Genomic DNA, 13,472 nt, shown 5'->3' with positions numbered 1-13,472 from the left:
GTCAACTAATATATAGACTGTAAAAGAAGTCTAACAAAGAGAAAAATAACTTAAATTCATATATAATTTTTTTTGAATTTTTTCTTTGGAAAAAACTTAAATTTAAATTATCATAAAAAATACCAAAACCAAATGAAAAGAAATATCCAAAATTTAAAAATAAAACATATAAAACCAAATAAAAACAAACATTTAAAATTATTGTGAAAAAAATAAAATAAAAAGAAACATCTGAAATGTAATGAAAAAAATCCAAAACTTAACAAAGAAAAGATATCTAAAATTATTTTTAAAAAATTCAAACTCTCCTTCTTCTTATAATTCGAACCCCCTCCCTCTCTCTGTGTTCAAATTCTCCTTCTTCCCCCTTCTTCATTCTATTCTTCTATTCTTCTACTCACATAAAGGAATCTCTATACTGTGGCATAGAGGACTCCTCTTTTCTGTTCTCTTCTTTTTCATATGAGCAGGAGCAAGGATAAGAACATTCTTGTTGAAGCTGATCTGGAACCTGAAAGGACTCTAAAGAGGAAGCTAAGAGAAGCTAAAGCACAACACTCTGAAGAGGACCTGACAAGATTTTTCTAAAAAGAAGAAGAGATGGCCGAACCCAATAACAATGGTGGAGATGCAAGAAAGATGCTTGGAGACTTTATTGCATCCTCTTCTGACTTCTGCGGAAGGAGCATCTAAATTCCTGCAATTGGAGCAAACAACTTTGAGCCTAAGCCTCAATTAGTTTCTCTAATGCAGTAAAATTGCAAGTTTCATGGACTTCTATTGGAAGATCCTCATCAGTTTTTAGCTGAATTCTTGCAAATCTATGACACTGTTAAGACTAATGGGGTTAATCCTGAAGTCTACAGGCTTATGATTTTCCCCTTTGCTGTGAGAGACAGAGCTAGGACATGGTTGGACTCACAACCAAAAGATAGCCTGAACTCTTGGAAAAAGTTGGTCAATGCTTTCTTGGCCAAATTCTTTCCACCTCAAAAGTTGAGCAAGCTTAGAGTGGAAGTCCAAACCTTCAGACAGAAGGAAGGTGAATCCCTCTATGAAGCTTGGGAAAGATACAAGCAATTGATCAGAAGGTGTCCTTCTGACATGTTTTTAGAATGGAGCATCATATGTATATTTTATGATGGTCTGTCTGAATTGTCCAAGATGTCATTGGACCACTCTGCTGGTGGATCTCTTCATCTGAAGAAGACGTCTGCTGAAGCCCAGGAACTCATTGAAATGGTTACAAATAACCAGTTCATGTACACTTCTGAAAGAAATCCTATGAATAATGGGACAACTCAGAAGAAAGGAGTTCTTGAGATTGATACTCTGAATGCCATATTGGCTCAGAACAAAATATTGACTCAGCAAGTCAATATGATTTCTCAAAGCCTGACTGGAATGCAAGCTGCATCCGGCGGTACTAAAGAAGCTTATGACCCTGAGAATCCTGTAATGGAAGAGGTGAATTACATGGGAGAATCCTATGGAAACACCTATAACCCTTCATGGAGGAATCATCCTAATTTCTCATGGAAGGATCAGCAGAAGCCTAATCAAGGTTTCAATAATAATAATAATGGTGGAAGAAATAGGTTTGGCAATAGCAAGCCTTTTCCATCCTCTACTGAGCAACAGACAGAGAATTCTAACTAGAGCCACTCTGACTTAGCAACCATAGTCTCTGATCTATCTAATACCACTCTCAGTTTCATGACTGAAACAAGGTCCTCCATTAGAAATTTGGAGGCACAAGTGGGTCAACTGAGTAAAAGAGTTACTGAAACTCCTCCTAGTACTCTCCCAAGCAATACAGAAGAGAATCCAAAAGGAGAGTGCAAGGCCATAAACACGTCCAACATGGCCGAACCTGGAGAGAGTCAAAAGGCAGTGATTTCCAATGAGGAAGACCTCAATGGACGTCCACTGGCCACTAAGGAGTTCCCTAATGAGGAACCAAAGGAATCTGAGACTCATATAGAGACCATAGAGATTCCACTGAACTTATTGTTGCCATTCATGAGCTCTGATGAGTATTCTTCCTCTGAAGAGGATGAAGATATTGTTGAAGAGCAAGTTGCTCAGTATCTAGGAGCAATCATGAAGCTGAATGCCAAGTTATTTGGTAATGAGACTTGGGAGGATGAACCTCCATTGCTCATCAATGAACTAAATACCTTGGTTCAACAGAAATTACCTCAAAAGAAACCGAATCCCGAAAAGTTCTTAATACCTTGCACCATAGGCACCATAACCTTTAAGAAGGCTCTGTGTGACCTTGGGTCAAGTATAAACCTCATGCCACTCTCTGTAATGGAGAAACTAGGGATCTTTGAGGTAAAAGCTGCTAAAATCTCACTAGAGATGGCAGACAATTCAAAGAAACAGGCTTATGGACTTGTAGAGGATATCTTAGTAAAGGTTGAAGACCTGTACATCCCTACTGACTTCATGATCCTAGACACTAGGAAGGATGAAGATGAATCCATCATCCTTGGAAGACCCTTCCTAGCCACAGCAAGAGCTGTAATTGATGTGGACATAGGAGAGTTAGTCCTTCAATTGAATGAGGACTACCTTGTGTTTAAGGCTCAAGGATCTTCTTCTGTAACCATTGAGAGAAAGCATGAAAATCTTCTCTCAATACAGAGTTAAACAGAGCCCCCACACTCAACTTCTAAGTTTGGTGTTGGGAGGCCACCATTAAAGCTCTGAGTCTCTGTGAAGCTCTCTAAGAGCTTCACTGTCAAGCTATTGACATTAAAGAAGCGCTTGTTGGGAGGCAACCCAATGTTATTTAATTATATTTATTTATTTTTCATTGTTATTTTATGTTTTCTTTAGGTTGATGATCATGTGAAGTCACAAAAACAAATGAAAAATCAAAAACAGAATGAAAAATAGCATCAAAAATAGCACACCCTGGAGGACAGGCTTACTGGCATTTAAACGCCAGTAAGGATAGTAGAATGGGCGTTTAACGCCCAGCCTGGCAGCATTCTGGGCATTAAACGCCAGAATGGGCATCTAACTGGCGTTTAATGCCAGGAAAGGTAGCAGAGCTGGCGTTTAACGCTAGGAAAGGTAGCAAAGCTGGCGTTAAACGCCAGAATTGGCACAGAATGGGTGTTTGAACACCAGATTGGTGCAAGGAGCAGAATGCCTTGACACCTCAGGATCTGTGGACCCCACAGGATCCCCACCTACCCCACCTCTTCTTCTCTCCTCTTCACACCTTTCCATAACACTCTTCCCCAAATACCATTAACCAATCCCATCAATAACTCTTCCCCAAATACCTTTCACCTATCAAATCCTACCCTCTTCCCCATATCCTCTTCACCACTCACATCCATCCATCATAAACCCCACCTACCTCACCATTCAAATTCAAACCATTTACCTCCCAAACCCACCCATTCTCACATGGACTCCCTCTCCCTCCTACCCTATAAATACCCCTCCTCACTACCTTCACTTTCACACATCACAAACACTTCTCTCCCTTAGCTGAACTACTACCCCCCCTCCATCTCCTCCATCTCTTCTTCTTCTACTCCTTTCTTTCTTCTTTTGCTTGAGGACGAGCAAACATTTTAAGTTTGGTGTGGAAAAAGCCTTGCTTTTTATTTTTTCATAACCACTAATGGCACCTAAGACCGGAGAAACCTCTAGAAAGAGGAAAGGGAAGGCAATTGCTTCCACCTCCGAGTCATGGGAGATGGAGAAATTCATCTCAAAGGTCCATCAAGACCATTTCTATGAAGTTGTGGCCAAGAAAAAGGTGATCTCTGAGGTCCCATTCAAGCTCAAAAAGAGTGAATATCCGGAGATCCGACATGAGATTCAAATAAGAGGTTGGAAAACTTTCACCAACCCCATTCAACAAGTCGGAATCTTAATGGTTCAAGAGTTCTATGCTAATGCATGGATCACTAGGAACCATGATCAAAGTATGAACCCGAACCCAAAGAATTGGCTTACAATGGTTCGGGGGAATTACTTGGATTTCAGTCCGGAAAATGTGAGGTTGGCATTCAAATTGCCAATGATGCAAGGAGATCCTCACCCTTTCACTAGAAGGGTCAACTTTGATCAAAGGTTGGACCAAGTCCTTAGGGATATTTGTGTGAAAGGAGCTCAATGGAAGAGAGACTCAAGAGGCAAGTCGGTTCAAGTAAGAAGGCTTGACCTCAAACCCGTGGCTAGGGGATGGTTGGAGTTCATCCAACGCTCTATCATTCTTACTAGCAACCAGTTTGAAGTTACAATAGACCGGGCTATCATGATCCATAGCATCATGAATGGAGAGGAAGTAGAAGTTCATGAGATCATATCCCTAGAACTCTATAAGGTGGCGGACAAGCCCTCCACTTTGGCAAGGTTAGTCTTTCCTCATCTCATTTGCACCCTATGCAATTCAGCTGGAATTGCCACAGAGAGAGACATCCTCATTGAAGGAGACAAGCCCATCACTAAGAAGAAGATGGAGCAAACAAGAGAGCCCACTCATGGACCTCAACAAGAGCATGAGGAAATTCCTCATCTAGAAATCCCTAAGATGCCTTAAGGGATGCACTTTCCTCCACAAAACTATTGGAAACAAATCAACATCTCCTTAGGAGAATTGAGTTCCAACATGGGGCAACTAAGGATGGAACACCAAGAGCACTCCATTATCCTCAATGAAATTAGAGAGGACCAAAGAGCCATGAGGGAGGAGCAACAAAGGCAAGGAAGAGACATAGAGGAGCTCAAGCACTCCATGAGATCTTCAAGAGGAAGAACTAGCCGCCATCACTAAGGTGGACCCGTTCTTTAATTTCCTTGTTCTTATTTTTTCTGTTTTTTGAAAATTATGCTTTATGTTTTGTCTATGTTTGTGTCTTTATTACATGATCATTAATATCTAGTGTCTATGTCTTAAAGCTATGAATATCCTATGAATCCATCACCTTTCTTAAATGAAAAATATTTTTATTTGCAAAAGAACTAGAAATACATGATTTCGAATTCTATCTTGAAATTAGTTTAATTATTTTGATGTGGTGGCAACACCTTTTGTTTTCTGAATAAATGCTTGAACAGTGCATATTTTTGAATTTGTTGTTTATGAATGTTAAAATTGTTGGCTCTTGAAAGAATGATGAAAAAGGAGAAATGTTATTTGATAATCTGAAAAATCATATAATTGATTCTTGAAGCAAGAAAAAGCAGTGAATATAAAGCTTGCGAAAAAAAAGAGAAAAAAGAGAAGAAAATGAAAGAAAAAGAAAAAGCAAGCAAAAAAAGCCAATAACTCTTTAAACCAAAAGGCAAGGGTAAAAAGGATCCAAGGCTTTGAGCATTAATAGATAGGAGGGCCCACAGGAATAAAATTCTGGTCTAAGCGGCTAAATCAAGCTGTCCCTAACCATGTGCTTGTGGCGTGAAGGTGTCAAGTGAAAAACTTGAGACTGAGCGGTTAAAGTCGTGGTCCAAAGTAAAAAGAGTGTGCTTAAGAGCTCTGGACACCTCTAACTGGGGACTCTAGCAAAGCTGAGTCACAATCTGAAAAGGTTCACCCAGTTATGTGTCTGTGGCATTTATGTATCCTGTGGTAATACTGGAAAATAAAATGCTTAGGGTCACAGCCAAGACTCATAAAGTAGTTGTGTTCAAGAATCAACATACTGAACTAAGAAAATCAATAACACTATCTGAATTCTGAGTTTCTATGGATGCCAATCATTCTAAACTTCAAAGGATAAAGTGAGATGGCAAAATTGTTCAGAAGCAAAAAGGCTACAAGTCCCGCTCATCTAATTGGAACTAAGTTCATTGATAAGTTTGGAATTCATTGTATATTCTCTTCTTTTTATCCTATTTTATTTTTAGTTGCTTGGGGACAAGCAACAATTTAAGTTTGGTGTTGTGATGAGCAGATAATTTATACCTTTTTTGGCATTGTTTTTACATAGTTTTTAGTATGTTTTGGTTACTTTTTATTATATTTTTATTAGTTTTTATTCAAAAATCAAATTTCTAGACTTTACTATGAGTTTGTGTATTTTTCTGTAATTTCAGGTATTTTCTGGCTGAAATTGAGGGACCTGAGCAAAAATCTGATTCAGAGGCTGAAAAAGGACTGCAGATGCTGTTGGATTCTGACCTCCCTACACTTGAAGTGTATTTTCTGGAGTTACAAAATCCCAATTAGCGCGCTCTTAATTTCATTGAAAAGTAGACATCCTGGGCTTTCCAGCAATATATAATAGTTCATACTTTGTCCGAGATTTGATGGCCCAAACTGGCGTTCAAAGTCAGCCTAAAACATCTTGGCGTAAAACGCCCAAACTGGCACCAGAATTGGAGTTAAATGCCCAAACTGGCACCAAAGCTGGCGTTTAACTCCAGGAACAGCCTATGTACGAAAAAACTTCAATGCTCAGCCCAAGCACACACCAAGTGGGCCCCAGAAGTGGATTTCTGCACTATCTGCACTTAGTTACTCATTTTCTGTAACCCTAGGTTACTAGTTTAGTATAAAAATCACTTTTAGAGATTTATTTTACGTCTTTGACCAGTTTTCACTTTGATACACGTTTGGAGGCTGGCCTCACAGCCATGCCTAGACCTTTTTCACTTATGTATTTTCAACGGTGGAGTTTCTACACCCCATAGATTAAGGTGTGGAGCTCTGCTGTTCTTCATGAATTAATGCAATTACTACTGTTTTTTTATTCAATTCATGCCTACTTCTTCTCCAAGATATACTCTCATACTTAATTCAGTTAAGTCAGAATGAAGGGGAGACCCGTGACAATCAGCCAATCTTCGTTACTCGCTTAGCCAAGATCCGCGTACCTGACAACCATAAGCGGTCTACATGATGTTTAACGTAGTCATTGGACGACAGCCGGAGTATATTCTCTTGGATATCTAATATACGGACCGAGTCCGTGAGATTAGTATCTTCGTGGTATAGGCTAGAATTATTGGCAGCCATTCCTGGGATCCGGAAAGTCTAAACCTTGTCTGTGGTATTCCGAGTAGGATCCGAGAAGGAATGACTGTGACGAGCTTCAAACCTGCGAATGTTGGGCGTAACTGACAGTGTGCAAAAGGATCAATGGATTCTATTTCGACGCTAGCGGGAACCGACAGATGATTAGCCAAGCGGTAGCTGTACCTGGTATTTTTCATCCGAGACGAGCAATCTGACAGTTGATTAGCCGTGCAAAAACCGTAGAGGATCATTTTCACTAAGAGGATCTTACAGCTTGCCATGGAAGGAGGTAACGCATGGTTGGAAGAAGGCAATAGGAAAGCAGAGGTTCAGAAGCAACAAAGCATCTCCAGACGCTTATCTGAAATTCCCACCAATGAATTACATAAGTAACTTTATTTTATTTTATGTTTTATTTATATTTTAATTATCAAAACTTTATAACCATTTGAATCCACCTGACTGATATTTACAAGGATGACCATAGCTTGCTTCAAGCCGACAATCTCCGTGGGATCGACCCTTACTCACGTAAGGTTTATTACTTGGACGACCCAGTGCACTTGCTGGTCAGTTACACGGAGTTGTGAAGAAAAGTGTGGGATCACGATTCCACGTACCAGTCACCGTAAATCAAACATGCGTCGTGAATATAACGCATGACTAAAATAAGAATTATTACCTCATGGCAACTAGTATCTTAGCCGGTGGAAGGGTCTGTTTCGATACGAGCGCAATACACGACATTCGCTCCCATGCCCAAACAAATAACAAATTAAGAGGGCCATCCATCTTCTTTGTATCATATCGTGATGTACGACATAGTGCTCTGTAAAGATGTGCGAGACATGCTGACCCCCAACTATAAGTATGGATCCGTTCGAAATCGCGAAGCAACGGTAGATACTTCACGTGGGTGTATGCGGTCGACTTATCTGCGAATAGGGTCGAACCCAATAAATAGAAAATCTGACATCTGACGTATCTCCTAATGGACTCCTCAGTGTCCAATGGCTCTGCGTCTCTGATACATCGAATCCAACCCATCTTTATATAGGATTTCAAAGAACGACTGACTTCTGGTTCACAACCGAATATCGCGATGCTCTGGCTTTGCAGGAAGTCGACACTACTATCTGTTCATCTACTCACAGGCTCTCTATCAATGGGTAGGCCAAATATATGAAGGACGTCTTCCAGTGTCACTAGAACCTCACCCACCAGCAATACAAATGTGTGAGTTTCTGGCCTCCACCTTTTCAACCAGAACAGCTAATAAGGGGTAAAATTCTCTTATTACCCCAATCCTAGAGACGTGGTAGAATCCCGTGGCGCGTAAGTAATTTTCGACTATCAGGTTCCACGTCTGTGGCGGATCCAATTTACGCACCAACAAATTTCTGTTAGGCTGCTGGTGCACGAAAATTACTTCACACTATGTAATTCCGCACAACTAACCAGCAAATGCACTGGGTCGTCCAAGTAATACCTTACGTGAGTAAGGGTCGATCCCACGGAGATTGTTGGTTTGAAGCAAGCTATGGTTATCTTACAACTCTTAGTCAGGATATTAATTTGTGGTTATCAATTGACTTGCAAATGAATAAGAGAGCATGAATTAAAGGTTACTTGTTATGCAGTAAATGAGAATATGTTGGAGTTTTGGAGATGCTTTGTCTTTTGAATCTCTGCTTTCTCCCTATCTTCTTCTTCACGCACGCACGTCTCTCCTATGGCAAGCTGTGTGTTGGTGGATCACCGTTGTCAATGGCTACCATCCTTCCTCTCAGTGAAAATGGTCCAGGTACGCTGTCACCGCATGACTAATCATCTGTAGGTTCTCGATCATACCGGAATAGGATTTGCTATCCTTTTGCGTCTGTCACTACGCCCAACACTCGCGAGTTTGAAGCTCGTCACAGTCATCCAATCCCAGAATCCTACTCAGAATACCACAGACAATCTTTAGACTTTCCGGATTCTCAAGGATGCTGCCAGTGAATTCTAGCTTATACCACGAAGATTCCGATTACGGAATCTAAGAGATATTCATTCAATCTAATGTAGAAGAAAATGAGTAAACTATGATAGATGGTGCAAAAATCTACTTCTGGGGCCCACTTGGTGTGTGCTGGAGCTGAGACTAAAGCCTCTCACGTGCCTGGGCTGTTTTGGGCGTTCAACGCCAGGTTGTAACCTGTTTCTGGCGTTGAACTCCAACTTGTAACTTGTTTCTGGCGCTGGACGCCAGACTACAACATGGAACTGGCGTTACAACATGGAACTGGCGTTGAACGCCAGTTTACATCGTCTATCCTTGAGCAAAGTATGGACTATTATATATTGATGGAAAGCCCTGGATGTCTACTTTCCAACGCAATTAGAAGCGCATCAATTGGACTTCTGTAGCTCTAGAAATTCCATTCCGAGTGCAGAGAGGTCAGGATCCAACAGCATCAGCAGTCCTTTTTCAGCCTGAATCAGATTTTTGCTCAGCTCCCTCAATTTTAGCCAGAAAATATCTGAAATTACAGAAAAATACACAAACTCATAGTAAAGTCTAGGAATATAAATTTTGCCTAGAAACTAATGAAAATAAACTAAAAACTAACTAAAACATACTAAAAACTATATGAAATTAACCCCAAAAAGCGTATAAAATATCCGCTCATCACAACACCAAACTTAAACTGTTGCATGTCCCCAAGCAACTAGACAAATAAAATAGAATACAAATAAGTCAAGAAGCAATAATATCTCAGAGTTTTTGAGTGAAGCTCAGATTCTAATTAAATGAGCGAGACTAGTAGCTTTTTGCTTCCGAACAGTTTTGGCATCTCACTTTATCCATTGAAGCTCAGAATGATTGGCATCTATACGAACTTAGAATTCAGATAGTGTTATTGATTCTCCTAGTTTAGTATGTTGATTCTTGAACACAACTACTTTTATGAGTCTTGACCGTGGCCCTAAGCATTTTGTTTTCCAGTATTACCACTGGATACATAAATGCCACAGACACATAATTGGGTGAACCTTTTTAGATTGTAACTCAGCTTTGCTAAAGTCCCCAATTAGAGGTGTCCAGGGTTCTTAAGCACACTCTTCTTTTTGCTTTGGACCTTGACTTTAACCGCTCAGTCTCAAGTTTTCACTTGACACCTTCACGCCACAAGCACATGGTTAGGGACAGCTTGGTTTAGCCGCTTAGATCAGGATTTGATTCCCTTAGGCCCTCCTATCCACTGATGCTTAAAGCCTTGGATCCTTTTTATTACCCTTGCCTTTTGGTTTTAAGGGCTATTGGCTTTTTCTGCTTGTTTTTTTTTTTTTGCAAGCTTTGTATTCACTGCTTTTTCTTGCTTCAAGAATCATTTTTATGATTTTTCAGATTATCAATAACTTGTCTCATATTCATTATTCTTTCAAGAGCCAACATATTTAACATTCAAGAACATCAAATTCCAAAGACATATGCTCTGTTCAGGCATTCATTCAGAAGGCAGAAAGCATTGCCACCACATGTAATTAATTAGAATTTCTTGTATTAAAAACTCAAAAAATATTGCCTCCTTATCCTAAAGAAAATCTTCTATTTTATTCATGTTTAATGATGATGAGAAAAATAAATTATAGCTTAATTGGAGATAAAATAACTACTAATTACTACTATAACTACTAAGGTAAAACTCAAATAAGAACAATTATCACAGAGTTAAGGTTAAGATTAGGGCTCAACAACCTTGAGTTTGGGATATGGATGTTCCTCTAGTCTGTGGAGTGCTTGGTCCTTGAAGAGATAACTTCTGACGCTTCAGTTCCTTTAAGTCACGCCCTTGCTCTTCTTGTTCCCTGAGCAGTTTGCAGAGCATACTGTTTTGATTTTGCTGTTCTTCCTTTATTTGGTCCATAGATTCTTGCAACTTGGTAATAAATGCTTCAAGCTGTTCCCAATATTCAAATTGAGGGACTTCCGGGAGGAATTCTTGCGCCCTCCTCTTGGTGGGGTCATCCTGCACTTGTTGTTTTTCCATTGTGATTTTAGTGATTGGTTGCTCCACTGAGATATACTCTGTTATTCCCATCTTTACTCCAGCATCTTTGCAGAGCATAGAGATTAGGCTTGGATAAGCCAACCTGGCATCTTTGGAGTTCTTGTTTGCAAGTATGTACAATTCAGATGGGATCAGTTGATGAACTTCTACTTCTTTTCCCAACATAATGCAATGGATCATCACTACTCTTTTAACAGTGACTTCAGAATGGTTGCTTGTGGGTAATATAGAATGCCCAATGAAGTCCAGCCATCCTCTGGTGACTGGTTTGAGATCTTCTCTCTTGATTTGATTTGGGACACCCTTGCTGCTGGTGGTCCACCTGGCTCCAGGGATGCATATATCCTCTAGAATCTTATCCAGGCCCTTGTTTGTTCTCATCATTCTCCTATTGAAGGAGTCTGGGTCATCTTTCAGCTGAGGTAGCTTAAAGATCTCCCTGATTTTGTCAGGGTGGATGTGAACAATCTTTCCTCTGACCAAAGTTCGATAGTCATAGAGGGCAGTTCCAGATATTCTCTGCCTATTTATTTGCCACAGATTAGCGTAGAATTCCTGAACCATATTCCTTCCCACTTTCGTTTCAGGATTAGCTAGGACTTCCCAGTTCCTGTTTCGAATCTGCTCTTGGATCTCCGGATATTCATCTTCTTTCAGATCGAACTTGACTTCCGGGATCACTGATCTTAGACCCATTATTTTGTAGTAATGGTCTGAATGTTCTTTGGTTAAGAACCTCCCTTGATTCCAAAGTGGTTTTGGAATGCTCTCTTTCTTGCCTCTTGGAGTGGGTTGTTTTCCTTTAGGAGCCATGATCTTAGTGGGTATGGTTTAGTGATCACGGATAAACACACCAAACTTAGAGGTTTGCTTATCCTCAAGTAAAAGAAAAGAAAGGAGATGGGTAGAAGGAGAGCTTGTGTCGAATGGTGGATGAGAGGGGGGCCGAATGTGGTTTTAAAAAGGGAGGGAGTGGGATTTTCGAAAATATTAAAAAGATAAAATAGAAGATATGATTTAAAAAAAATATGATATGAAAAGATGTGATTTAAAATTGAAAAGATATGAAATATATTTGAAAAAGATAAATTTGGATTTTGAAAAAGATAATGTGGAGATTTGAAAAAGATATTGATGAGTTGAAAAGATTTTAGAAGGAAAAGAGATAGATTTGTTTTGGAAAATTTGAAAAAGAGTTGGATTGGATTGAAAAAGAATTTGTGTTTATGGATTAAGATACATTTGATATTTTTAAAGTAGGGTTTTTAGAAATTAGGGTTCTTAGAAATCAGGGTTTGTAACATGTTTATGCAAGAAATCATGAATTGAAACATGAAAATTAAAATTAAAATGAAAAATATGAAGTAAAAACGAATTTACCTCCTCCCCACCATCCTTGCGTTAAACGCCCAAACGCTGCATGTTTTGGGCGTTTAACGCCCAATTGCTACTTCTCCTGGGCGTTCAACGCCCAGCTGCTGCTTCTTTCTGGCGTTGAACGCCAGGAACTCCTTTCTCACTGGGCGTTTTTCTGAACGCCCAGGACGCTGTAAATCTGGCGTTAAACGCCTAGAAGGAGCTTCTTTCTGGCGTTCAACGCCCAGAAGATGCTTCTTTCTGGCGTTTAACGCCCAGGTAGCTATCCTTACTGGCGTTCAACGCCCAGTGGATGCTTCTTTTGGGCGTTGAACGCCCAATTGTGCCTCTTACTGGCATTTTCTTGCCAGTGAGCTCTTTTTCTCTGTTTTGTGTGATGAATCCTTCTGTAACCTTGTAAACTTATGCAATTGACTCTTTACCTTAGTATCAATGAACTTTATATAAACAAATAAAATCAAGAATAGGGCAAAATGCTAGAGGAAGTGATGCCAATGGCTGGGTTGCCTCCTAGCAAGCGCTTCTTTATTGTCTTTAGCTGGACCTTGCTGAGCTTTTTAATCTAGCCTCAGCCTTGAGCATTCTTGCTCAACATTACCTTCAAGATAATGCTTGATTCTCTGTCCATTAACAATGAACTTCCTATCAGAGTCAATGTCTTGAAGCTCCACATAACCATATGGTGATACACTTGTAATCACATATGGTCCCCTCCACCGGGACTTCAGTTTCCCGGGGAATAGCCTGAGCCTAGAGTTAAACAACAGAACCTTTTGTCCTGGTTCAAAGATTCTAGAAGATAGCTTTCTGTCATGCCATCTTTTTTATTTCTCCTTATAAAGCTTGGCATTTTCGAAAGCAGTGAATCTGAATTCCTCTAGCTCATTCAGCTGGAGCAATCTCTTTTCTCCAGCTAGTTTGGCATCAAAGTTTAGGAATCTGATTGCCCAGTAGTCCTTATGTTCCAGTTCAACGGGCAGGTGACAAGCCTTACCATACACAAGTTGGTACAGAGAGGTCCCTATAGGAGTCTTGAATGCTGTTCTGTA

Source organism: Arachis ipaensis, chromosome B03, assembly GCF_000816755.2.
Source record: "Arachis ipaensis cultivar K30076 chromosome B03, Araip1.1, whole genome shotgun sequence".
Lineage (NCBI taxonomy): Eukaryota > Viridiplantae > Streptophyta > Magnoliopsida > Fabales > Fabaceae > Arachis > Arachis ipaensis.
This window is presented reverse-complemented; position numbering follows the sequence as displayed.